We start from the raw sequence: 26171 nt of genomic DNA on the forward strand, positions 1-26171 counted from the left end.
ATCTATCTATCTATCTATCTATCTATCTATCTATCTATCTATCTATCTATCATCTATATGAAAGAAAGAAAAAGAGAGAAAGAAAGGAAAGAAAGAAGGGAAAGGAAGGAAGGAAGGAAGGAAGGAAAGAAAGAAAGAAAGAAAGAAAGAAAGAAAGAAAGAAAAGAAAAGAAAAGAAAAGAAAGAAAGACTATCTCAAGTTTAAGGTAAGGAAACTGGAGTATTTTTTTGCCTATTGCAATGGAGGTATTGTCTTCTGAATTTGGGCCAGTAAAAAGGGTAGGTGGGGGACACTGGCCATTTCCCTAGTTCTCTTGACTTGGGCCCCAGAGGGAATGCAGTTTGGAGTGAAGCAACAGGCATTTAAGGAATACATGAAATAGACCACAGAGGCATCTACACAGAAAACCACTATGAAGGCTCTCTGATATTTTGGACTCGGTGCCAATACTTCTTTTGTTGATGAAACGGTTGAGGATTTGTGAATATATATATACTTGGCTCACTATGACTTGTTTGGTTGCTTTTGGCAGAGTCCATTTGAAACCACAAAGAATAGCTCTAGCTGTTTGCTGAGATTTGGATGTTTTATTGCACTCTGCCCTCTTTATTTTTGTTGACTTAGAAAGCATTTACAAATACAGAGACTCTCTGCTGGTTGGGTTTGAGAACCTTGTTGTCTGTGTCCATTCTGTTGATGCTCATCTATGCTACAGATGACACATTTTGCTTACTTATTTGTTTGCTGCAGCATTTTTAAAAAAATCTCTAGCTCTTTCTGTGTTAAAAATTTGCTTTCTTTCGCAATACTTGTGATTACTTGTTATTGCTGTTCTGAATGTTTAAGGATGTGTGTATGCTGGCAGGCAGCCAGCCAAGATTTTAAATTTGCCCTGGTGGGTTTGTGTGTGTGTATGTGTCTGTGTGTCTGTGGGTGTGCCAAGTAGGAAGGAAAAGGATATGAAGTTAGTGACTGTTTGAAGTTACAACAACACTGAAAAAAGTGACTTATAACAATTTTTCACATTTATGACCGTTGCAACATCCCCAGGGTCACATGATCAGAATTCAGATGCTTGGCAAATGACTCATATTTATGATGGTTTTAGTCCCCCAGGGTCATATGATTACCTCTTGCAAATTTCTGACAAGCAAAGTCGATAGGGAAGCCAGATTCACTTAACAACTGTGTTCCAACTTAACACCCGCAGTGATTCACTTTACAACCATAGCAAGGAAGTTCACAAAATGGGACAAAATTAACAGTTATCTTACCTAGCAACATAAATTTTAGACTCAGTTTTGATCTTAAGTTGAGGACAACTCCTAAAAACAGATTTCAAGAAAAATTTCCATACCCCTGAGTAGTTGAAAGATTAGGTTTAGGAGTAGACAACTTAGATCAAGAAGTTTGCTTTAAAGCATTTTTTTTAAAAAAGAAATCTCATTTGTGCTAATGGACTGAATGGAACATTCATTTTCTACCAGGATGCCCTCCTGCCCTGGAGGATGAGGTAACTGATTTGAAATCTATTTGAAAAGTATGTTAATTCCTTTCTATTAGCATACTCCCAAGGCAAAGAAGGATTCTTGAGTTCAAAGAAGGCAGCACAGAAGAAATTCAATTCTTTTATTTAGCTTCCATAAAGGCTACCTTAAAATATCTATCTATCTATCTATCTATCTATCTATCTATCTATCTATCTATCTATCTATCTATCTATCTATCTATATGTATATATGTATATGTGTATATATATGTATGTCTGTATATTCTAAGGTATCTCTTTTGCCCATTTTTCTGCAAACTGGCTCACTGTTTGCAGAAAAACATCATAATGCATCTGTTCAATTGTTGTCTAGTCTTGTAATCCCAGTAGAAAAAATAATAAATAAAAATCTGAGCAAAAAAGATTATTATGAGTTAGTGTCATTTTGTATAGTAAAAACCATTCAAATTGTATTGTTGAAAAAAAATAGGCAACTTGAAATGATTTGATAAAAAAAAAAAATAAGATGGAATATTTTATTCAAAGTTTGAAACAAAAAGCATTTTCTGTTTTATATAGTTTTATAAAAGTAATGGAAAAATGCTATATTACTATAAATACATTATGTGCCCAAATGCTTTATTTTGAATGCACTGTTTATAGTGTTTAAAGACTAGTATATATAATAGTACAAATTATACCATTAAATATAGTATAGTATGGTATGGTGTAGTATAGTGTAGTGTTGTGTAGTGTAATCAGTGGTGGGATTCAGCCAGTTCTCACCACTTTGGGAGAACCGGTTGTTAACTTTCTGAGCAATTTGGCAAACTGGTTGTTGGAAGAAATCATTAGGGCAGAGAACCGGTTGTTAAATTATTTGAATCCCACCACTGAGTGTAATGTAGTGTAGTGTAGTGTAGTGTATAGTATAGTATAGTATAGTATAGTATAGTATAGTATAGTATAGTATAGTATAGTATAGTATAGTATAGTATAGTATAGTATAGTATAGTATAGTATAATGCCATGCAATGCAATACTCATTATATATAGTAGTTATATAAACTATTCCTGATAAAATCAGTTATTGGTATGAGTCAGTATTAAAGGCTGAATTTAGAAATGCCACCTTACTAGGAAAATTAAAGCAACATATACAAATATTATCACATTTGAAACAGAATTTCAAATAGAGTTTTGAAATCTAACTGTACCGAAATTTATACTAATTCCTTCTAAAAAGTAAAAAAAAAAAAATCTTCAACTTAACCTTCAGTAAAAGATTTTGGCTTGACATACAAGGCAGATTTCTTTTTGGAGTTGGGCTTTGGCATTCACAATGTTTTTACCAAAGCCCTCTAGAAGATTTTGCCAAAACTCCCTAGGAAATTTACTAAAAGAGCATTTATTTATAGGAATTGTTAGAAGCCTGCCAAAGGAATGCAATCTCAATTTTTAAAATACTTTTAGTAATTAAAAATTAAAGCAAAAGGAATAACACATCAGTTTAGTTCTTACTAGTTATAATTTACTTCTATTCCTGTTTTAAGGTTTCAAAAAGTAAGCATAATTATATATATAAAACATGTAACCATTTAATAAAAAATTAGGCATATTTTTCTCACTGACTGTATAAATTTCATCTACTCTCTTTTTCTCTGTGGAGGGACTAAAGTTTGCATTGCTTATTTTCTGACCTTCCTTAAAAATATTTAGGTTATAATGCATCTATTCAATTAAAGTATTTCTAATTTCCTTAGGCATCAAATCATTAAATTAAATTAAGAACAAGTGTTAGCATGCTAGAAGATTCAGCTCTAATTCCTTTTAGCATGTTCTTGCATTCCAATATACTTCAGAGTAAAGTAGACAGCATGAATCATAGAAAGAAAAACCATAGATTCAACATGAATCATAGAAAGAGTGCAGAGAAGAGCAACAAAGATGATTAGGGGACTGGAGGCTAAAACATATGAAGAACGGTTGTAGGAACTGGGTATGTCTAGTTTAATAAAAAGAAGGACTAGGGGAGACATGATAGCTGTGTTCCAATATCTCAGTGGTTGCCACAAAGAAGAGGGAGTCGGCTGTTCTCCAAAGCACCTGAGGGTAGAACAAGAAGCAATGGGTGGAAACTGATCAAGGAAAGAAGCAACTTAGAACTAAGGAGAAATTTCCTGACACTTAGAACAATTAATAAGTGGAATGACTTGCCTGCAGAAGTTGTGAATGCTCCAACACTAGAAATTTTTAAGAAAATGTTGGATAACCATCTGTCTGAGATGGTGTAGGGTTTCCTGCCTGGGCAGGGGGTTGGACTAGAAGGCCTCCAAGGTCTCTTCCAACTCTGTTGTTGTTGTTGTTGTTATTGTTGTTGTTGTTGTTGTTGTTGTTGTTATTATTATTATTATTATTATTATTATTATTATTATTATTAATATTATAATCTAATCCAGTCTACACTGTTTAGATATAGTAAGATATAACTGACAGTCTATTTAAATATTATATTGAAAAGAAGGGAGATTTAAAAATAAAATGCTATAGAAAAATGAATTCAGCCTCCCTAATTTATTGGTGATGAAAACACTTTGAACATGGTTTGGCTAATTCAACTTACTGCCTACTTTTTATGGCTAATTTAGATGTGACATCTACTTATTTGTTTTAAATGCCTTGCATCAGTTTTAACATGATAGCTACATGGGCAATTGCAAGCAGGTTTTTTGGCAATTTTTTTTTTTTGACTCTAAAGTTTTGTTCAGCTTTTCTAGAAGTGTTAAATTTAAGGCTGGATAGGCATACTTTAACATGGTAGAAATTTTATTTGGTAAGTGTGGAAGAGTAAAATAAGAACACAAAAATAATTACACAAATTTGGGTAATTTAATTTACTGAAGTATTTCCCCACTCTTCTCTCCTTTAGTAAAGGTAATTACTAAAACTTGTGATTATATATACAACTATAGAATTTTCTATAGTCCTGCCAGTGTTTACTTTCAAATTGTTCAATGGACAGTTACCTCAAATACCTGTGAAATATATGTATTTTGTAGCGTTTCTTCAGTGAAGTACAACATTTTCAAGGATGTTATCTCTTTTCCTTCCCCAGTTAAGTACATAGATAGTAATGGGGAGGAAAGAGCAACTACCTTCACAGAACCCTTCTTTTTATGGCAGCAAGATAATTCAAAGATATTTTAGTGGATTAATCAGACCAATAATGATTGATTAATTTATCATTAATGATATTTCTGACTCATGAAACATGTTTTCTGATTTCAGGTTATGTCCCTCCAGATGTTGCAGCATTAGAACTTGTAACATTGCTCACCATTTGATCTCGGATGAGACTTCCAGCATTTGTCATTCAGCAACCTTTGCAGAGCTAGAAATACACAGAGCTGTGGTAGCGCAGTGGTTAAGATTCATGATTGCAGGCTAATTCTGTCGACTGCCAGCAATTCGATTTTGACTGGCTCAAGGTTCATTCAGCCTTCCATCCTTCTGAGGTCGCTAAAATGAGGATCCAGATTGTTGGGGGCAATCTGCTGACTTTGTGAACTGCATAGAGAAGGCTGTAAAGCACTATAAAGAAATATATAAATCTAAGTACTATTTCTACAATTTTTCTTCCTCTTGTGCTACTGAGAAAAGAGAATGATCCTTTCAAGGTGGTGTTTGACATAATACATTTTTCACCAGAAACTATGATCATATCATTTTGTATGATATCATATAATATTAAAATGTGAGTTCTCCAATTAATCCGGTTCTATTCAATCAGTTTCTTACCCATTGCAGCCCTACTTATTTCTGGGGGCTAATTTTGAAGAAAAGGCTGCTACATTTACATATTTCACTCACCTGCTTCTCATGCAAATATATGATGGAAAATGAGAGACTGCACAATCCACAGCTTCAGTTTTACTTTCATTGTCATCGGTGGAGAGTGTTGATACTTGGTTCATTGGAAGCATTTGCCAGCTCTAATTGACCGAGTCACCCAATCTTTTCAGTCTGCTGTGAGAAGTTGAAGTTGTTTGTTTAACATTCCATTCTGATGAAGCTTTTCATTATCTAGCCACTAATACTCTGTAGGAAATGGAATCATTAGAGTACAGCATTCCTTCATATGTAAACATTTCAATAATTTACACTTTCAACTGGTGTTAAATAAAAGGGTTTAATCTCAAGGATCTGACAATACATATTCATTTCTAATTTCCAATAAGTAAACTTTACTTCTTCCTAAAAGCCTCTCTTTTTCCGCAGGATAATAGCAATTTTGACAATTGGACACATTTGGGATTAAAATTTCCCTCCAGTCAACAGAATTGTGAAGAGTTATTACTAACACGAAAACCAGAAATAATTACAAACCTTACAATTAAGAGCAATGCATGGATCTTGACGTCCTATAACCAACGAACTTGCAGTATTCCTGGGGGATATCTGGAAGAACAGGAGGCAGCAAGATTCTCTCCAAATAGGAGCATTGTTAAATGGGCAATTTTGCTAACCTTGATAACTGAAGCTTCTTTCTTAGTCACTGGGTGGCATTGTGGCCAACCACAATGCTATAAAACAACAATAGCAAAAACAAAAGCCCAAGCCTCTTATTTGATGTGAGTAACTACAGCTAAATTCTCCCTAAAGTATTACAAGGTTATATAATTATGTAGAAAGCTTATCCTTAAGACATTACTCAGTCACAAATTCAACTAAAATTCAACTAAAATTGTCCATCCATCTATCATCTGTCTGTCTGTCTGTCTGTCTGTCTGTCTGTCTGTCTGTCTCTCTCTCTCTCTCTCTCTCTCTCTCTCTCATCTATCTATCTATCTATCTATCTATCTATCTATCTATCTATCTATCTATCTATCATCTATCTATCTATCTATCTATCCATCCATCCATCTATCTATCTATCTATCTATGAGCATAGTGGCTCACATGGTTAGGATACCGGATTAGAGGTTAGCAAGCCCACAATCAAGCAGCAGTGGGGTGGGGTGAGATACCATCCTTCGCTTCCGCTCCCGCTGGGAATATAAAAAGAGCGCTCTACTTGGTGTGCCCTGAGCAACGGTGCTCCTCAGTGCTTCTGACACAAGTGCAATGCAATCTTTCTCTCTCTCTCAGCCTATCCTATCTCATCAGACTAGAACTGTATATTTATGTCACCTAAATCATCTCTCTATCCTTCTCTCTCTCTCTCTCTCTCTCCCTTTTATCTATCATCTATCTATATATTATCTATCATCTTTCCCCAATTCAAGAGAAAATATATGAGATCAGTGCATCCATACTGAATTGTTAAATATTGAACAATATTTCTAAATGAATGCTACACACGTTGTTGTTAGTTGCGAAGTCGTGTCCGACCCATCGCGACCCCATGGACAATGTTCCTCCAGGCCTTCCTGTCCTCTACCATCCTCTGGAGTCCATTTAAACTCATGCCTACTGCTTCAGTGACTCCATCCAGCCACCTCGTTCTCTGTCGTCCCCTTCTTCTTTTGCCCTCAATCTTTCCCAGCATTAGGTTATTATGTGTTGTTGTTGTTGTTGTTGTTGTTGTTATTATTATTATTATTATTATTATTATTATTATTATGTTGTTGTTGTTGTTGTTGTTGTTGTTAGTTAGTTAGTTAGGTTATTATGTGTGCTACACACATTAGCCCAGAAAAACAGACAGCTGATTGAGATACAGAAGGAGAGGAGATTTAACATTCTTTTTCACTTTTAATGCAATTAAAGCTAATTTAACATGCAGTTATAATTCCATTTATGCATATAGAGTTAGATCGAGATCCAGTTTCATTTCCCAATATGTCTCTAGTTTGTTTTCTCTCTATGCAGCTTGTATGAGAAGTACTGGGAAAAGATTTCACAAAATTCAGTGGAGAACAAGACTTAAATAATATGCAGTCTTTAAAATTCTTTGATCAATAGTAATACAAAAAATATAGTTATATTACATAAAATGTTTATTTCCATAAAATGAAAGTGGAGCAGTTAGTAATAATATTAGAGACGGCCATGGTGCCTATTGATCCATATTCTGTCTTATTGAAAGACATATGAAGAATTTTGTAAAACAAAAACAAGTTAAATCAGATTACTGCTTTTGGCAAAAGCAAAGATATCATGGCATAGTCCTGAGAGTTGAAAACTGCTTGTAGAGCATGGTTTGGGACCTTAACTCTTTTCTAAAATACCTTTATTTTATTGGGAATAGAGGCTGAAGAACACTTTTTACGGAAGATTTAAAATCTGAATAGTTTTAAGTTTTTCAAAATGTTACATAGAGAGAATACAAAAGTACAAAAGTCATCCTGGCATGTAAATATGAAATAAATATATTACTAGCTATATAAAATTACAATCAGAAAAGGTGAAAATCTGATATTGCAATTTCATGTGAAGAAGAAACAGAAGGAGGAGAAGAAGTGATAAAGAGGCTAAACAAATTGCCTGTAAAATAAGATAACAATTGCTTCATCAACTCATAGTAAAATATTTTTATTTTAGTCCATTTTTTTTAAAAAAAGCATGCCTTGTGAAATGGTCTATTATAACAGTTTTAAACAATCAAAATGAATGCACCAGAATACCCTAGACACACTCCAGTTGGTGGGAGTTCCTAATCACATACAAAAAATACAATTCTGATTTCATTGGGTTGATTTTCACTGACATAAATAAGAGCAGAATTATCCCCCAAGACTGAATATTTTTAGATATGAATCTTTATTTCTACAGGTTATAATTCAATAGTAAAAACTCATTCAGATTTTATGCCTGGTTTATACAAGGTTTCTATCTAGCAGAGTATACTTTGACAACATTTTTACATGGATCGTCGTGTGTGCATGTATCTATATTGAAAAGGGAAAGAAAAGAGCTGAAGTCTCTAAAATATTTATATTTATTTCTAAACTTCAGAATTTGGAAAAAAAATAAGGGATCCTGTAGCATGTTTCATCCAGTCATTGAAATTTAGGGGGAAAATATACTTAAATCTATACAAGTTGTCTTTACTTATAAGTACAGTTGGGATCAGAATTTCCATTGCTAGGTGAGGTGGTTGTTAAGTGAGACATGCTCAGTTTTACAACTTTTCTTGGTATGGTTGTTAAGTGAATCACTGCAGTGAAGTGAATCATGAGGTCATTAAGCGAATTTGGCTCTCCCCATTGATTTTGCTCATCAGAAGCTGGCTGGGAAGGTTGCATTTGGCAATCACATAAGCATTGGGACCAGTGGTGGGTTCTACTTACATTTGCTAATGGTTTGCATCATGCCCGCGCTCTTCTGCGCACGCATTTTGATGGTGTTTGGGTCAGTGGGTGGAGCCTCCCACCGTTTTTACTAGCAATTCTATAGAACCGGTCCGAACTGGGGGCAAGCCACCACTGATTGGGACACCAGAAGCATCGTAAATATATACCAGTTGCTAAGTGCCTGCATTTTGATCATGTGACTGTGAGAATGTTCTGATAGTGTGAGGAACTTCAAATGGTCACTAAATAAATGGTTGTATGTCTAGAATTACTTGCAGTTATAAAAATATATGCGAGTTCTGCAATTCATTTATTTATTTAGAACTCTGATCTATTTCAAGGAGTCAGAGGAGCTTGAACCTATTTTTTTTTAAATTTGCATTTATAGCCCGCCCTTCTCCGAAGACTCAGGGCGGCTTACACTATGTTAGCAATAGTCTTCATCCTATTTGTATATTTATATACAAAGTCAACTTATTGCCCCCAACAATCTGGGTCCACATTTTACCTACCTTATAAAGGATGGAAGGCTGAGTCAACTTTGGGCCTGGTATAATAAATAAATAAATTTTATGTACATATGCATATGTACATCCAGATATAGATTAGCTATTTGCTTACATTTTAGGTAGGATTATAGATTTGGGACAACTTGTCGCAGCCAACTTGCTATAACCAACTTGTCATGGTCAACTCGCCATGGCCAATTCGCCACAGCCAGCTCCTCATGTCCAACTCATCATGGTCAACTCGCCACTGGGGGACAATTCAACAATTCAGTTTAATTGTTTAAAATAGTTAAAAATTATATTAATTTTTAGCTTTAATATTTATCTTTAATATTTCATTTTGTCCCTCCTTTGATATCCTTTCTTTAATTATTTTACTGCACTATTTTTTCAATTTAATGTAACTCTTGACAAAATGGTGCTGTGGCGAATTGTCCCATGATAAATTGGCTGCAGTGAGTTGGCCACGGCAAATTGGGCTTGGCAAGCTGGCTGTAGCGAGTTGTTGTATACCCTCCAATAATTGCAGCACTGACACAACTTTACCATGTATTGCTCCTTGTGTATAGATTTAACATAGCAACTACTAGATGGAAGCAACCATTTGTAGTTCTTTACTACAGTCTGATGGTCAACCAGATTTTTGGCAGGTGAGATATGATAGCCTGAATTGTGTTTATGCAATTGTTTAAGATTATGGATTACCCCAATATGTAATTTACTAGAAATAAGCATGTCTTGATTTTATTCTAGGGAATCTGTTCACCCTAAATCTTCAAAATATTTGCTTAGAAGAGGCTTTTTGTGTTGAAACTCAGCACATGGTTTTTGAGTGTCAGATATACTATAGAGAAGTTACTGAAGGTTTCCAATAGAAACAGAACATCATCTAGGATGCATCTAGGTTTTATGTCGTTGTTTCTCAGTTTTATGTCGTTGTTTCTCAGTTTTATGTCATTTAAAGAGTATGTAGGTGCTGTGTTCAAAAAGTACAGTATGGGTTCCTTATACAAGCTAGTATAAAGCAGCTTGCTACACAAACTCTATGTTTCATGGATAGGGGCTAAAGATTTCTGGGTGTGTGCCTAAACCTCTTATCTATAATTACTGTATAATCATAGGGGCATCTCTCACCATTGGTACAACACAAGCTATTGAAAATATGTGAACTAGACTCTTCCCAATCACGTGAAAATAATAGATATCTCAATAGACTTTATGGGCAGTTGTCATTTAACAGCTGTCCTATATAGTGACCATTCAGAATTTCGATGATGCTGAAAAAGTAACTTTACAACCAGTCTTCGCATTTATGACTGCTGCAGCATCCTGTGGTCACATAATTAAAATTTGTATGTTTCACAACCAGCTTCCAACTAGCAGAGTTGATACAAAAGCTAGCAGTAAAATCACAAGTGCTGTCATTGATTAATCACAGTGCTTAATAACTCATAACTTACTTTATAAATATACAAATAGAATGAGACTATTGCCTTATACACTGTAAGCCGCCCTGAGTTTTCGGAGAAGGGCGGGATATAAATGTAAATAAATAAATAAAATAAATAAATAAATAAATAAATCATGGTGACTCACATGGTTAAATAAGCAATGTTGAAAAAATATTTATGACTTTATCCAAATGGTTGAAAAATATTGTGTAAGATTTTGCAAGTGACTTGTGACCAGTTCTTGCACATACAATCAGTGCAGCATCCTCATGGTCATGTGATCAAAATTCAGGTGCTTGGTAACATATATGTACTTATGATAGTTGCGGCTTCTTGGAGTCATGTGATCACCTTTTGCAATCTTTCTAGTGAGTTTCTGACTAGTAAAGTCAATGATTTAATAACTGTCTAGCTTAGCCACAGAAATTTTAGGCCTACATTGGGGTTGTAAGTAAAGCACTACCTGTATCAGAAAATCAGAATTCCTCACTCCCTTAGCATTATAAATGCTGTTCTTTTTACCTGTCTTTGCATGTGAAATGTACATTGTTACCAATAACATTTACATTATGTATTATTACCTCAAACATCGTGTGCTGAATATTATGAAAAGAACATTCTCATCACAAGTTTCTTCTTCAGCTAGATGTAAAAATTTTACTTGTGATTTTTTTGATATATGAATTATTGGATAATCCTTAAACTAGTCAATTTATTTATATCTTCATTGCATTTAGTTACCTTTTATCTATCACTACCTAACCCCTCCCTCTTGGGAGCAGAGATTTTATCTTATCTTATTTTTCTTTCCTAGGAAAATGTGTTTTTGAGTTTTAATTCCTGTCATATTTGAGTGGGATAATGACACATCTACCATTCTCCCGCGTGTGACTCACATTTGGTAACAGTTCTGTTTCAAAATCACCTGTGTATTTAAATACATTTCAGTGATTATTTCTATTATTAAACATAGTCACACTAAGTCATTGATTATTTTATGTTCTAGAATTTGATTTTGGGAATTTATTTTTTAATTTCAGATGGGCTTATTCAGATGGGAATAAGAATGAATGAGAAAAACTTGCTCAAACATACAAGCCAATAACTAAACTACAACAGTACTCCCACTGTTACAAATCTAATACTATGTAATGTTTGTTACATTACTCTGGGATTTATTTGAAAAGCTGTTTTTTTTAAAAATAATCAGACTTTTTAAATCATCTCAATATATCATAAAGCACATCTTAACAATAAAATAAAACTATCATGAATTGATGGATATTATTTCATATATAATTCTTTGCAAATTAAGTGGAAAACCATATGCATCCTTAAAATAATTTGCTTTTACCTGCAGAATGCTTTCTTAGTTGACCATGCCTCTTTTGTTCATTGATCTTTTGAAAGTACTTCAAATACACTTTCTCATGAATTGATTAATCCACAAAGTACATGTATTTCTGAGACAGAGAAGAATAGAAAACTTCTCTAGCTCCTGTCTTCTTTAGATTTTGGCTTTCTCTTTATTTCTACTGCATGACATTGCATCACATTTGTCTTTGTGAATGGGTAAAGCTAAGGTCTCATCTATTCATGACAAGGAAAGTCACAAAGGACAGAAGGATCAGACATTTCCATTTCAGACACAATAAGGTTATCTTAAACCATGTATGCACAGTGTTACATTTTATATATTATAATAGTGCAATCTGATGGAGATTAGAATAATATATTTTTGGGAACACTTCAGTTTTTCCTTTGATGGGTAGGTATTTTAGACTCTTTTTTTCTTTCATGAATTCAAGGCATTGTGTAGAACATTGACTCTATCCAAATCTTTGCACATCACAACTTTGTCAGATCGTTCAGGAAAAGACCTGCCCAAAATTGCTGTCAACATTTATGAACCTGAATCTTCCTAGTCCTAATTCAGCCCTTAACCATTTTACACTGGTTCTCTGGTGTACAAGAGTGGAACTAATATATTTAATTGTACTTGCTAATTGGTGCATTTTTTCCTGAACAAAGTCATTTTTTTCAGTATATGGTAATACCATGAACTTTCTCCTTGTGTATAAATCTTTGGAATCAACATTCTGAAAAGCAATGCCATATTTGTTCTTTCAATTTGTTGAAAGATATGCTGCATTAAATGGCTTCTCTAGCATCAAAATTTTAGACCTATGCCTCTAAAGAGTCATTCCCTTAAAGGATATACTTATAGACATGATGTTAATTAGGCAACAGGGATATTTATGCTGAAGTGTCTCCATCCTGATCCTGGTCAGTTACAATGCAGAGTGAAGGGACCTACAGGGCCAACATTTCTGTTTCTTGAAGTAGTTGTGCGACTAAAACTATCATTCCACATCACAAATGCACACTTGGTGTATTGGGTGACCAACATGTTGCAGTAGCTTCAGTATGACTGGAAGACTGGAGATTTCTTGAAATCTCTTCCAACTGAATCTGCCTTATGATATCAAGGCAGATAACTCTATCTAACTGAATCGTTCCAAGATGTTTACAATAATTGCCAATTATCATCTTCTTCCATTTAGGGAAAGGATGAATTGTTTAGCATTTTCTGGAAGACCTGCAGTGAAATAAAAAGATCACCTTGTCTATCAGTGATGAAACCTATCCTCTGTTATACCTGTTCGTGAATCAATTCAAGACTGGAGAGGAATTGTTATTTGTGTAGCAACAAGATTTCAATATGCAAAAGAATCCTGGGTAAAAATGAATAATATGTGCAAAAGAATTGTTGGGTGAGATATAGAGGAAATATAGAATACCAAATATGTAAGCCATATATTTTGTGCTTCCTCACATATTAATGTTGGTTTCCTGGACATCATCCTCATGAACAGCTGTAGCTTTGCTACTTGAAAAGTCAATTGCAGCAAACCAAAATTTGACCTGTCTTTTCTATCCAAGAAGACCCAGCTGATTACCTGATCTTCTCTAGCCAAGAAGACATAGCTGATTACCTGATCCAAGGAACACACTTAGCTGCAGAATCTTGTCATTTACAATGGGTCTTAATCATGCACTGAAAGGTAAGCCCTATAGGGAAGGTCTAATGAATTAGAGCCTAACGCCTCCTATTCCCCAACCAGAATAGTAAAGTTTCTGAAATAGATCTCTAGAGAGGTATACAGATGCCTGTGGATTTTGGCTGCAATAAAACTGATGACTACCAATTGCTGTATCTACCCTTTCTCATTCTCTCTCTCTCTATCCTGGGGAGTAACATGCTTATTCTGGATTAATTTGGATACCAATAGATGGTTTATTGGGGGTGGGGGTGGGGGTAGGAATAAATGAATATTTCTCTGGAGATGTGCCTAATTTGTGGGCTTCCCCAGGTAAAATAGGAAGGCTACTATTTATAGATTGCATAATTATATTTCTAGCACCTTTATGCTGCCTCTGCCCTGCTAAGTGGGTCACCTCTTTGTTTTTCAAATGAGGATGGAGCTTTTTTGACATACCAATAAACCTTGCAACAGTAAAAAGAAACAATATTCATTATGCTGCTACTTGGGGACTTTCTTTTAAGAGTTGGGCAACTAAATGCTTTTTAATCCCAAGATGCACTGATTGTGATAATGTAAGGGAAGCAAACTGAGCGTCGGTAATAAAATAATTGCAAATATGAACAGAATAAGAAATTGGTCAAAAGAATCGTGTAACAACTTGTGTTTATTCCAGGAGGGACTAAAAGCAAGCAAAATAGGCAATGATTTTGTTTGGGATTTGTTTATGAAAGGTTTCCTGTGTGTTGTACATGTAGGCAAGCATAGAGAGGAAAAGAACAGAATGGGATTTACAGGTTATGGTTTTGAATAATTTTGTCACTGTTTGACTTCTCCACTCTTAACCTGCAAAAATAGAAAAAGAAGCAGCTTTCACTCTGCTTAACCCTCCCACCCTTTTTTAAAAAAAATATAAAAGCTGTAAAGTATAATATGGCACAATCATAAAATATAATTTTGTTTTTTAGTCTGCAAAAGGGCAGTAGAACTGAAATTATAATAAATCTACCGATGTCCAGCATTGATTGTTTCAAGCCTCTGGCTTTAATGTGTAATAGCTCAGTGTATTATGATGCTATGATTAAGGATTTGTTCAAAAGAGGGAATCTGGACATAGGTTGGCCCTTTGCACTGCTTGACTTTACCACAATTATTGGTTTTCTGAAATATGTCCCTATGCATTATTCTGACCAGATTACTTGCATTGTACAATTCTCTGGTGTATAGGAGACAGTCAGAAAAAATAAATCTTGACCTGAAATTTAATCTCCATAACTGTAGGCCAGAAATAAGTGCCTTTATGTGCCTCTGATGACAAGTTTGTGTATTTTCCATAATAGGAGCATATTTTTCATTACATAATTATCTCTAATGGAAATCTACACAACAAAAAAGTAAATGAAGTCAAAAGGTATAGCAAAGGAGTGAGAGGAAACCGGAAATATTTTTTCTATGCTTAATTCATAAAATGTCAAACGTCTTGTGATTTGATCTGAACCATCTTTTTATCACACTTCCCTTGAAGGCTGGAGGTAAGATCTAACTTTGAAGCAATGTGTCCCATAATGCATTCTGCCACTTGTGCCTCTTTCAGACCCTCTGACTAATCATAATAAATTTCAAAATCAGGAAACTCTCAACAGGGAAAATGGTGACCTATGGGAAAAGGCAGCACTGTACCTGAAGGTTTCTGAATCTGTTGATCGGGATTCTGATAATTCTGATGATTGGTCCAAAAAGTCTTACGTTGAAATGGCAGAAATAAAATTCAGGACTCAGCAGGCCTTCGGAGTTGTGGAAGCTGGATAAAGGAAATCACAAGCTTGCAAATGAACATGCGACCATAACCACAAGATGCGTGCACAAGTATTTTTGTAACTTCTGAACTTTATCAATTGTAAGCAGTGTTCCTGTTACGTAATGAAGAACGCTATATATAATTCGTTGAAACTGATTTTTTTCCAGCTTTATGGGAGGACCTACCTTTGTACAATGTTGAATCAATGTGTGACTTAGACAGAATCTGGACTCTGCCTCCTTATTTGTGCCAAGCCACATCCGGGTTCCTGCTTAACAAATCGTCTTATATTTTGAGATGCTTCCAATTGGATATTTAGACAAGCTTTACTTGCAATGCTGCTTCTCATATTTCTGTGTAGGCATAGGATTTGTGGGAGCACTCTGCACAATTGCACTTTTAGTGAAATTCAAAGGCTAGAGAATTCCACCTATAAGAAAACATTGCCAGATTTGAGAGCACTTAGTAAAGGGCAAAAAGGAAAAAAAAAAGATCCTGCATTAGTTAATAAAAACAAACAAACCACTTTCACAATATTCCAGTGAAGATGAATAGAGGGAGCTACAGGACAGACAACCACAACAATAACCACAACCACAACAACAATGAATTTTGTTCTTCAAGCTGCAGTAATAGCTACTGAGCTAGATGGATTTCAAATGGAATTAGATACATTCATGGACAACAAGGCTATCACTAAGGTCCTGGGTATGATTGATAGATATATTACCTCTAGAATCAGAGAGAGAGAATGCCTGTGAATACCAGTCTTTGGGGAACAGTAGCTGGAAAGGCCTTATTAACGTAAAGTTGTGCTTCTGGGTTTCCTGTAGGCCTATATTTAGCCTCTGTGGAAAAGTGAATGCTGGATTTGATGGCAACAGTCTTCTTCTCCTCTTATTAGCCTCTTTTTGGCTACTCACTCTTAAAGCAACATGTTTGACAATCTTCTCAATCAATGAATAGCAGCACAGCTTAAATCTTAAATAGGTTCCAAGTGGGATTAGACTAATTGATGGAGGATAGATCTATCAACAGCTATTAGCTGTCCTAACTAAAACATACTCTCTGTTCAGAGACAGCATACTTTTGAATTAAAAATGCTACGACCAGTGATGGATTGCTACCAGTTCTCCCTGGTTCGGGAGATCCAGTAGTGGTGATAATGAGTTGACAGTGAACCCGTTCACTGTGACCGTCAACTTGGCCCTCCTGCCTGCCCCTGCACTATACCTACCTATATTTGTTCATTTTTAACCCAGCTGATAGGCGCGGGAGAGTGGATTGCCGTGCCTCAGCTGTTCTGAAAATTAATGCGATTGCATGAAGCGAACTGGCAGTAACACCAGTTGAAACTCACCACTGGCTATGACTGTCTGCAATCTTTATTACTTGCTTATGGACAATTTATTAATTTGATTTTTATAGCTTTTCATGTCACCTAAGTAACTCGGGATGGCGTTCAAGGATTAAAACACATAGATAATGCACAATAATCCATGATATACAACTCTTGAGCACCCAAGGATAAACAATAACACCATTTCAGAAAAAGGCACATCAACAACAAGACTTATCAGTAGATAACGGAAGAAACTCTGAATGCCCATGCTGAGAATGATGCAAACTTGATGGAGTTCTGATTTTACTCAGCATGAACCTTGCTATTTTCTTAAGTTACTGATTGTTACATTTTTCTGGATAATACAATAATCTATATTATTCAATGTACAGAAGTTTATTACTCACAATATTCCATAATATTCATATATGCATCTCATTGAAAATATCAGCATAATATAGCCCTAACAGTATCTTTCCAATTCATTCTGAAGGGATACATATACAAATAACAATTCTTTAAAAAATTCTGACAAAATAGAATGAAATAATAAGACTTTTGTGAAATTAGATATACAGTTTGGGAGTCATATGTGTTAGCAATTAAAATAATACTGTGGCAAAGAAGTAATTTTGGAATCAAGCTATTACTGAGATAGAGAAAAAGAGGAAGGCACTCTACTAAATATTGGTGCTTTTATTCTTTTGGAGGAAGAATTTCACAGGTGGATGGAGTGACCAAAGGTGACCAAAGACTACAGTAGGTAGTCTTCAAGATGAAGGGCAGATGACCAGAGCCTTAACTTGCAAGGCAGTCAAGCAAGGCATACTACACCTTCAACTTAAAATTTACAAATTCAAACATCTGTGGCAGTGCAGAATACTACAATATAAATTAGTATCCATCTTTGCACCCAGAAATTAAATTCAGGGCACTATTTCAAGCTTTAAATATTGCCCACCTGAGATGTCATCACAGGCAAAATAGGATGCCTATATTTTGTTCACCATAAGTTGTAGGAGAAAGCTTGCAAGGGCCTCTGTGCCTACATTAATATGCTGGAAGCTGAAGCCAGTGAAATTTATGTAAGGTTGTGAATATGTCATCAGTGCTAGTTGTGCTTGCTTGAACATAAAGCATCATTTCCAGTCAAATTGGCTTCCTATTCCACCCTGGCTGTGAATCTCTCCCTTCACTTTGATTGCCAAAGGCTTATATGACAAACACAATATCATTATCAAAAGATGGCAGAGGTGAAGTAGCGTATTATGTTACCTTGATGGTTTGTCTTACCTCCAGAGGCCAAAGTTCAAATAATGGCTGTATTCTCAAGTGAAAATTCATTTGGTAATTCTGTGCTGGGTAGCATTAATCTGAATCTTGAGTAATACTCTTTACCTTGGCCAGGGTACCAGTTTCTAATCACAGGCCAAGACTGGAGTAGCAGGAAGAATGCCAACTGGAATCGAAAAGGATTGGCACCACTGTCCAAGGAAGTTTATGCAGCACCTGATTGTAGTCTATTGGCTCAAAATGATCTCTAGCTTTAGAGTTTGCCATTCAGTTAAACTTAAACTTGACACTTTATATGGCATCTCTGTCTGAATGCAGATGTCCAACTGGATAAATTTAGGATAAGTTGTTATTAATAGGCTCATCTTAAGGCTGATGGGCCTCCTAATATAATGTACTCAGCTATATCTGAGTGAAAAGGGTGTCTAGCTTTTTTTCCCTCCTCTGATCCTCTTCTTTAACTTTCTTCTTAATTCAGAACACAAATTCAGTTTCAATTGTAATGTGAATTCTGTCATTCTTCCCTTTGTTTAAAATATTAATAAAATATATTTCTATTTAAAGAAAATTTGAATAGAAAAGTAGTAGATGTCTTGAAACATATATCCAGAATTCAACTGACAATCTCTGTTCAGAAAAGTTGTTTAACTCTAATCCTTTCTACCTTGTATCTCTAATGACGAAAAAAAGCATCTATAAGAAGAGTTTGATGTGACTACTATTTTATGAGATTGCAGTCCTGGCTGAAATATCAACACAAACTGCAGACTTGCAATACAGATGTACAGTTGTAAGCATATGTATCTTTTCAGATGTAAATATCTGGTTTTCACATGAACATGCTAATTACACAGGACTCTGAGATTTGCTGACAGGCAACATTAGACATTTTAAATAAAAACAAAAAACTAAGAATCTTAATTACGTCTTAAAAATATCAGGATTTCAGGAACCTACCCAACCCACACAAAACTATAAGAAAAGGGAAAAAAAACTGAAACTGAAGATAGGAAATTACTTGAAAGCTGATGAAATAGGACATCAATACATGGCAAGGTTAAACTTTTCTTGTGTTACAAAGAAACATAGGCAAGAGTTTTGTGACGATTGACTTTCTGTCTATACAATAGTAAAGATATCCTGTTTCTTTTCAGGCTTCATCTACCATAATTTGAAGGAATCTTGTCTCCAGTCATAAAGGAGTTTCATCACTTAGCAAAATTTTCCTCCAAATTGCAGGCGCAACTCGAGAAGAACACCTGATTCATTTCTAAATATCAACATTTGTTATTAAAAATTAGGACAGAAATTATTTTTCTTATTTTATTTATTTTAAACCGAAACTTCAACACTGGGCTCTTAATCAGAAACAGTTGCTCAACTAAGCTTCTTTTGTATTGCAGCAGGAATATACAGAACGAAAAAGGAAGGGAAAAAAAGAACAATACATAATAGATCTGAGTTCCAAGTCCACCCAGACAGTTTAACCCTTAGGTCATTGTGTTTGTATTTCACTTATTGGATTGTTAATAGATTTTCTTCATTTGTGTGAGACATTGTGAATGATGTGCTGAGGCCTTTCTATTACTACATCACCAGTGCCCATGGTCCACCTGTAAGAAGATAGTGTTAAAAGCTGCTGGAGTTTCTACCTCTTGACAACATCCCAGCTGTAGACTAGCAATAGCAATCCTCCCGTGGCAGTTTTAATTATCGGCACCGGCGATACCATCAGTAAGTGTGTAATTACGTGTCAGTTTCCTGGCTGTTGGGTATGAAAAGTGGAACCAGTGAGATGATGATTGTTGAAGCTGTAGACTCATATTTAAACAATTCAAAATGTGTAACTGGCAGTGTCATTAAACAGAGAGAGTTTGACCCCAGCTGTCAGTTACTTTCCCTTATGCAGATTTTTTTTTCCTGTGCTGTCTGTCAAAAAAGCTCCATGAGCTGAAATGGGACAGAAGAGGAAGTGAAATATCCCAAGTGCTGGACTGCTACTACCCTTCACTCCCTCTGAGGTGTTCTTTTACCCTAAGTAAATATGGCAGCCCAGCTGTAAATAAACCCTGGGCATTACAGGAAATTATATAGGCGGTACTGACAAAGAAACAATGGTAGAATATCAAATAACCATTCCAGCCCTTCAAATAATGAGATTTATTTTTCTTCTTTTCTTTTAAAGATACATTCAGTACTAAATGCCTAAAGAACACTAAAGAATAAGGTTTATTGTGATTGGATAGGTTCATTATTATACGATTGAAATGGAATAATGGTTTTTTTTCTGTTTGAGTTAGATTAAAAAGTATTTTCATAAAGATGTAAAATACATCACCCCAAAAGCTTCTCTCTCTGCCTACTATACAACTTTGTGCATGTATTAAGAAATTAACTTCTGATGTGGATTACTGCCTAAAAATATTATGCCATCAGACTTAAGCTAGGGTGGAAAAACTACATTCTGCTTAATTAATAAAATAGTTAAATTGGATAAAGGCAGAAAAAAGAACTCCTAAAGAAGTGTCCACCCTTTAAATAAGATGAACCTTAGTTTGTTAAGAGACTGAAGTATCATTCTTACCATCAACTCCCAAAGGAACTTTTTCAAAAGGCAACTGGGCCTTCGTTTTTCTTTGAAGACGTTTTGCTTCTCTTGGATGAGAAGCGAAATGTCTTTAAGAAAAAACAAAGGAAGTCCAGTTGCCTTTTGAAAAAGCTCCTTTGGGACAACCATGACCTGTATGACTGAAAATCTCCATGGACTTTTACCTCTAAGGTTTTCTCAAGCTTGGAATTGAGGGGGAAATATGTTAAAAATACATATAAAAATATAAGGCAAAATGTTAATGTGAGGTAGGAATATATGATTGGAGAAATCCATTTATTTTCTGAGAAGATCATGGATCAAAAATATATTTAAATTCTTAATATGTCTTATTGGAAAGTTTTAAAAGTTATGAAAACGATGGAGAAGAAGACAGTATTAAGCAAGTAGCAGCTGAATTTTTGTTATAGTTACATTTGCCTAAACATAATTGCAGGAAGGTACACAATTAGCCCGTGTGCTTAAATGGGATAGAAATGTTGCTTATCGTGAAATGCTACAATTTAAAATGTCTTCTCTCTCTCTCTCTCTCTCTCTCTTGCTCTTTCTCTCTCTCTCTCTCTCTCTCTCATGGTTAATAGATATGAGTGTTTTCAGAATATTTTCTGATATATTCTATATGGTAACAGCAAAGTTGTGATGCAGGATATAATTGCGGTAACACACATCGGGCAAATTCTGTGACTAAGTCAGAGCAAAATAACTTTAAAAGGAGATCGGATTTTTTTGCCTGTAACCTTACCTTTTTGTAAATAAATCTAAATTCAATGACTTCATTTGATTTTTTTGTAAAGGAATGCAGTGTGCTAGCAATGGAATACAGAAAGTTATCTGATATTGAATAAAACCATTGCTTTGTTTAGCCTAGTAATGGATCATTTAGCAATTCTCCATTCTCTCGAATTTTGAACCAATCGCCAGGAAATAACTTGCAAAGAAACTGCACTATAAATTTCAAACCTTTGTTTTGGAAATCTTAAAGAAAATTTTTCTGAGGGTACAGAAGAAGTAGTCCTTGATTTACAACATTTCCTTTAGTGACTGTTCAAAATTACAATAGCACTGAAAAAAGTGACTTATGACTGTCTTTTACAATTACAACCATTGCAACATCCCTATGGTCGTAAGAATTCAGAAATTCAGAGGCTTGGAAACTGACTCATGTTTATGACGGTGTCAGCCCTGGAAGCCACCTCTTTTTTTTGGATCTTCAGGGCTGCACATTTAGTGCTTTGGGAAACTGGGAGGAAGGATTGCATGGAGTGGTGGAGATATCTAGCCCTAATAACATTCCTTTCTCTGAGAGTCAAGGACATTCAGCCTGCACCTGGAGTGGCATGATTGGGAGGCATCTCCAGTTGGGCTGGTGCATTGATTGGACCATGTGATGGACATGTGGGGGCAGGGGAAGGGACTTGGACTTTCTTTTGGGTGGGAAAAATCTGGAAGCTTTCAGATTCAGGTTTTTCCAGATGTCCCAATCTGACATCTCTAATAAAATGGAACGTTGAGGAACTTCTAGCTTCAGAGTCTTCTTTTGTTGGAGGTATTACTTGGAACCCTGACAGATAGTTGCAGTGCCCATAGTCACATGATAAATTTTTGCGACCTTCTGACAAGCAAACTCAATCAGGAAGACAGATTCAATTAACAACTGTGTTTCTAACATAGTGATTGTAGTGATTCACTTAAGAAGTGGCAAGAAAGGTCATAAAATGCTACAAAATTCACGTAACAACTACCTTACTTAGCAACATAAATGTTGGGCTCACTTGTGGTCCTATGTCGGAGGGTTACCTGTATGGAGTATGTCTAATAGAACTAAGGAAATATATATAAATCAGGTCAGATTAGACACTGCTTTCTAGTTGTTGAAGAGCCCCTTGATTCTTCTCATGTTTTCAAATACTTTTTTTAATTATGATGAATTACTTTAGTTGTATTGCTATTCATCTGGAACATCATTTTGTACCTAAAGGCAATCTAATAAATACAGTAAATTGTCCTTATGATTTCTTCACCTGTGTAGTAGCTCTTGGGCTCAAGTTAGCAACTAATCCCCAAGCTCTGCCGTTTAATCCACGAGACTTCTCTGCTGTCTTTCTTCTCGTACCCTAAATAAGGACACTCGAATCTTTAATAATGTCATATTGCCCTGGCATTACAGTTTGTGTTAAAAAAAATAACTAAGTCGGCACTGCAATTATAAGCAAGTTTCTTTATAATTTCTAGTTCATATTCAAATATGTTATTCGATAGAACTTTGCACTTCTATGATTTTTAACTGTTAATGTGGCAAAAGGTAGACTTTGGCAACTGAAATAAGTTTCGGATTTGTATTAAGGACTCAGCCTAAAACAAAGCAAACAATCTTTCTTTAAGATTTAAGAAAGACAACAGCTATTTTTGACGGTGTTGGTTATTAGGCTGATTGTAACCTTACAAAGCCCAAAGAGTCAGGATATTTGAATGATCTTCTCATGCACTTGCTTTCACTGTATGATTGATCTAGGACAGGGGCCCCCAACCCCCGGTCTGTGAACTGGCACTGGGCCATGGTATGCCAGAAACTGGACTGTGCAAACATGCGAAGCCCCATACATGGGATACAGGCAGCTTGCAAAACCATGCCCCCTTTTGTCCATGGAAAAACCTCTCTCCATGGAACCGGTCCCTGGTACCAGTGGTGGGTTGCTCCCCTGTTCTGTCTGGTTCTATAGAACCAGGAGTAAAACTGTGCGCTCCCATAGGGAAAGCCTCCTCAGGGTGCCGTCAGTCAAACAATGTCGACTGGTGGCCCCCAGGGGGAGGGCCTTTTCTGTGGGGGCTCCAGCCCTATGGAATGAGTTGCCTCCGGGGCTGCGTCAACTCCCCGACCTCCGGTCTTTTAAACGCGAGCTCAAGACTTTCCTATTCCATCGTGCGGGGCTAGCTTGAGGAAATTTTAAGAGGGGTTTTAGGATTGCTTATTTTAGTGTTAATTTTAATTGGCCAATTTATAATTAGTTTTTAAATATGTTTTTAATTTTGTCTATGTACTAGTTGTTTTTACTTGGCTGTTTACCGCCCTGAGTCCTTTGGGAGAAGGGCAGTATAAAAATCTAATAAATAAATAAATAAATAAATTGGCAGTAGGCTCAGCCCACTCACCCGGACATCGTAAATGATGAACTGTGCATACGCAGAAGTGCATATGGCCCCATTGCGAACCAGTAGTAAAGATAAGTAGAACCCACCCCTGCCTGGTACCCCAAAGGTTGGGGAGTACTGATCTAGGATGTTCCCCTTATTCCAGAAGTTGGGCCAATCAGAGCATGGGAGCAATTCAATGGTGAAATGTAAAATTTGTTACTACCGGTTCTGTGGGCGTGGCTTGGTGGTGGTGGACTTGAAGAAACCACTTAAAAACTGTGGCAAGAAAAGTCAAAATTCACTTAACAAATGTCTTGCTTAACAACAGAAATTTTGGGCTCAATTGTGGTTGCAAATTGAGGACTATCTGTATTTATAAAAATCATTTTATAATAAAATTTTTTAAAAAATCATCTTGGTGGTCTGGGATGAAAGGCTGATCATTTCCTTTTGCTCCCCAGATATAAGCAGCCGACACAAGTTTCGTGCAAAGGAGATAAATCTTTGTGAATATCAATGCATTTGGTGAACATATCATTGAGGTGAATCAGAGTTTCTCAAATAGCATCTCTAGACATGGAAAGCAAAAATGCAAGTACCATTTTTTTTGTTTTTGTTTCCAAAGAGAGAATCCGAGTGCAACGTACACTGCAGAACAAGCTTTATTAATTGCAGCACCACTTCCCTACTTGAAAGTAATAAATAGGCATATATTAAATCCTCCAAGGATTAATTTGTATTTTATCAGCTGTGAAAAGGGCACTTTTTTACATAGCCAGACTTAAGAGCTTTATTAGATCTTTATTAGATCTTCATTGAAAAAGAAATTCTGCATACATTTTGTGTCAAGAGTTTTTTTTTTTAGTTTTTTTTTTTATTTTTGTATAATTTTCCTTTAAATTACTTAGGCAATGCAGCTGGGAATTGGAACTGCAGTTTATGTTAAGTTATAAGTAGAGGTGCTTTTTAGAAAAAAAACCTCTCAATATGCAAAAATTAATGAATGTTCATGGAATGGAAAGAAGAGGAAGAGGAAGTGGAAGGCAGGAGATGGACATTTGGAGTAGGATTTGAACTGTAAGTGATTCGATTTGCAGTTAACAATTTTCAGTTCTTGGTTCTGTACTAACAGAAATGTTGTAGTCACACCATATTTTCAACCCTCAGAAACACATCCTGAGCAGTTTGCTCTGACAAAGCAGTTTTTTTGCATTGCAAATACATATTTATTTTCTATATTTTTCAGCTTCTGTGGGTGAATGTTTTCAAGTTGTGATTCTGTCTTGTTTGTATGTTAGCTGCAGGGTATCTCCACACCAGACTGCAGGCATGGATTCATTTTCCCTTTCTATTTAACTGGATAGCTTTGTAAGAAAAAAAAATGGCTAAAGTATTGCTGTGATCATTTATTTATAAGCCTTTCTTCTATAAAACCAGTTTTTTTTAAAAAAAATGTTGTTGCTTTTGTTTTTAAGGTGGTAAAATAATTGAGACCCAGTCTGCTTATGTTTGTTTTGCCTTATCTGAAGGCAAATTTGCTGATTTGCAATAACATTCTAATGCAGCTCAATTCTCTGGCAGAGAACTATTATTTTCAAGATCCCACAAGGTTGATGTTTACCAGTAGGCTCCTGGGATAATCCAGTTTACTGCCTTTGCTCCCATTGTATTAAAGGATATTTGTATTTAATGCTCTCTTTACCATTCCTTGATATCTTCAAATTTTCTGAAGTTGTCTCTGATCCTATGCAGGGCTGTCTTAACACATGGGCCTGATGAGCACTTGCCTTTGGGCACCACGAGCATAGGGACCCATACTAATCTGTGTATGTTAACCCTTACAATGGCACCTTGTATCAGTGGGGGCTTTCAAATTTTTTTACTACCAGTTCTGTGGGTGTGGCTTGGTGGCTGTGGCATGGCATGGCATGGTGGGCGTGGCTTGGTGGGCATGGCAGGAGAAGGATACTGTAAAATCTCCATTCCCACCCCACTCCAGGGAAAGGATACTGTAAAATCTCCATTCCCACCCCACTCCAGGGGAAGGTTATGGCAGAAATCCCAATTTCCTCCCAATCAGCTGGGACTTGGGAGGCAGAGAATAGATGGGGGTGGGGCCAGTCAGAATTTTTACTACCGGTTCTCTGAACTACTCAAAATTTCCGCTACCGGTTCTCAAGAACTGGTCAGAACCTGCTGAAACCCACCT

General features: G+C 35.8%; 1 long non-coding RNA gene across 1 annotated transcript; it reads left to right on the forward strand.

The window, feature by feature from the left end:
* Positions 1–9884: 9884 nt before the first annotated feature.
* On the forward strand, positions 9885–15745 carry LOC131201410 (uncharacterized). Its single transcript, XR_009155836.1, has 3 exons — positions 9885–9944; positions 13689–13810; positions 15384–15745. It is a non-coding gene; the product is annotated as an uncharacterized LOC131201410 (long non-coding RNA).
* The last annotated feature ends 10426 nt before the right edge of the window (positions 15746–26171 follow it).

Source organism: Ahaetulla prasina, chromosome 6, assembly GCF_028640845.1.
Source record: "Ahaetulla prasina isolate Xishuangbanna chromosome 6, ASM2864084v1, whole genome shotgun sequence".
NCBI classification, from domain to species: domain Eukaryota; kingdom Metazoa; phylum Chordata; class Lepidosauria; order Squamata; family Colubridae; genus Ahaetulla; species Ahaetulla prasina.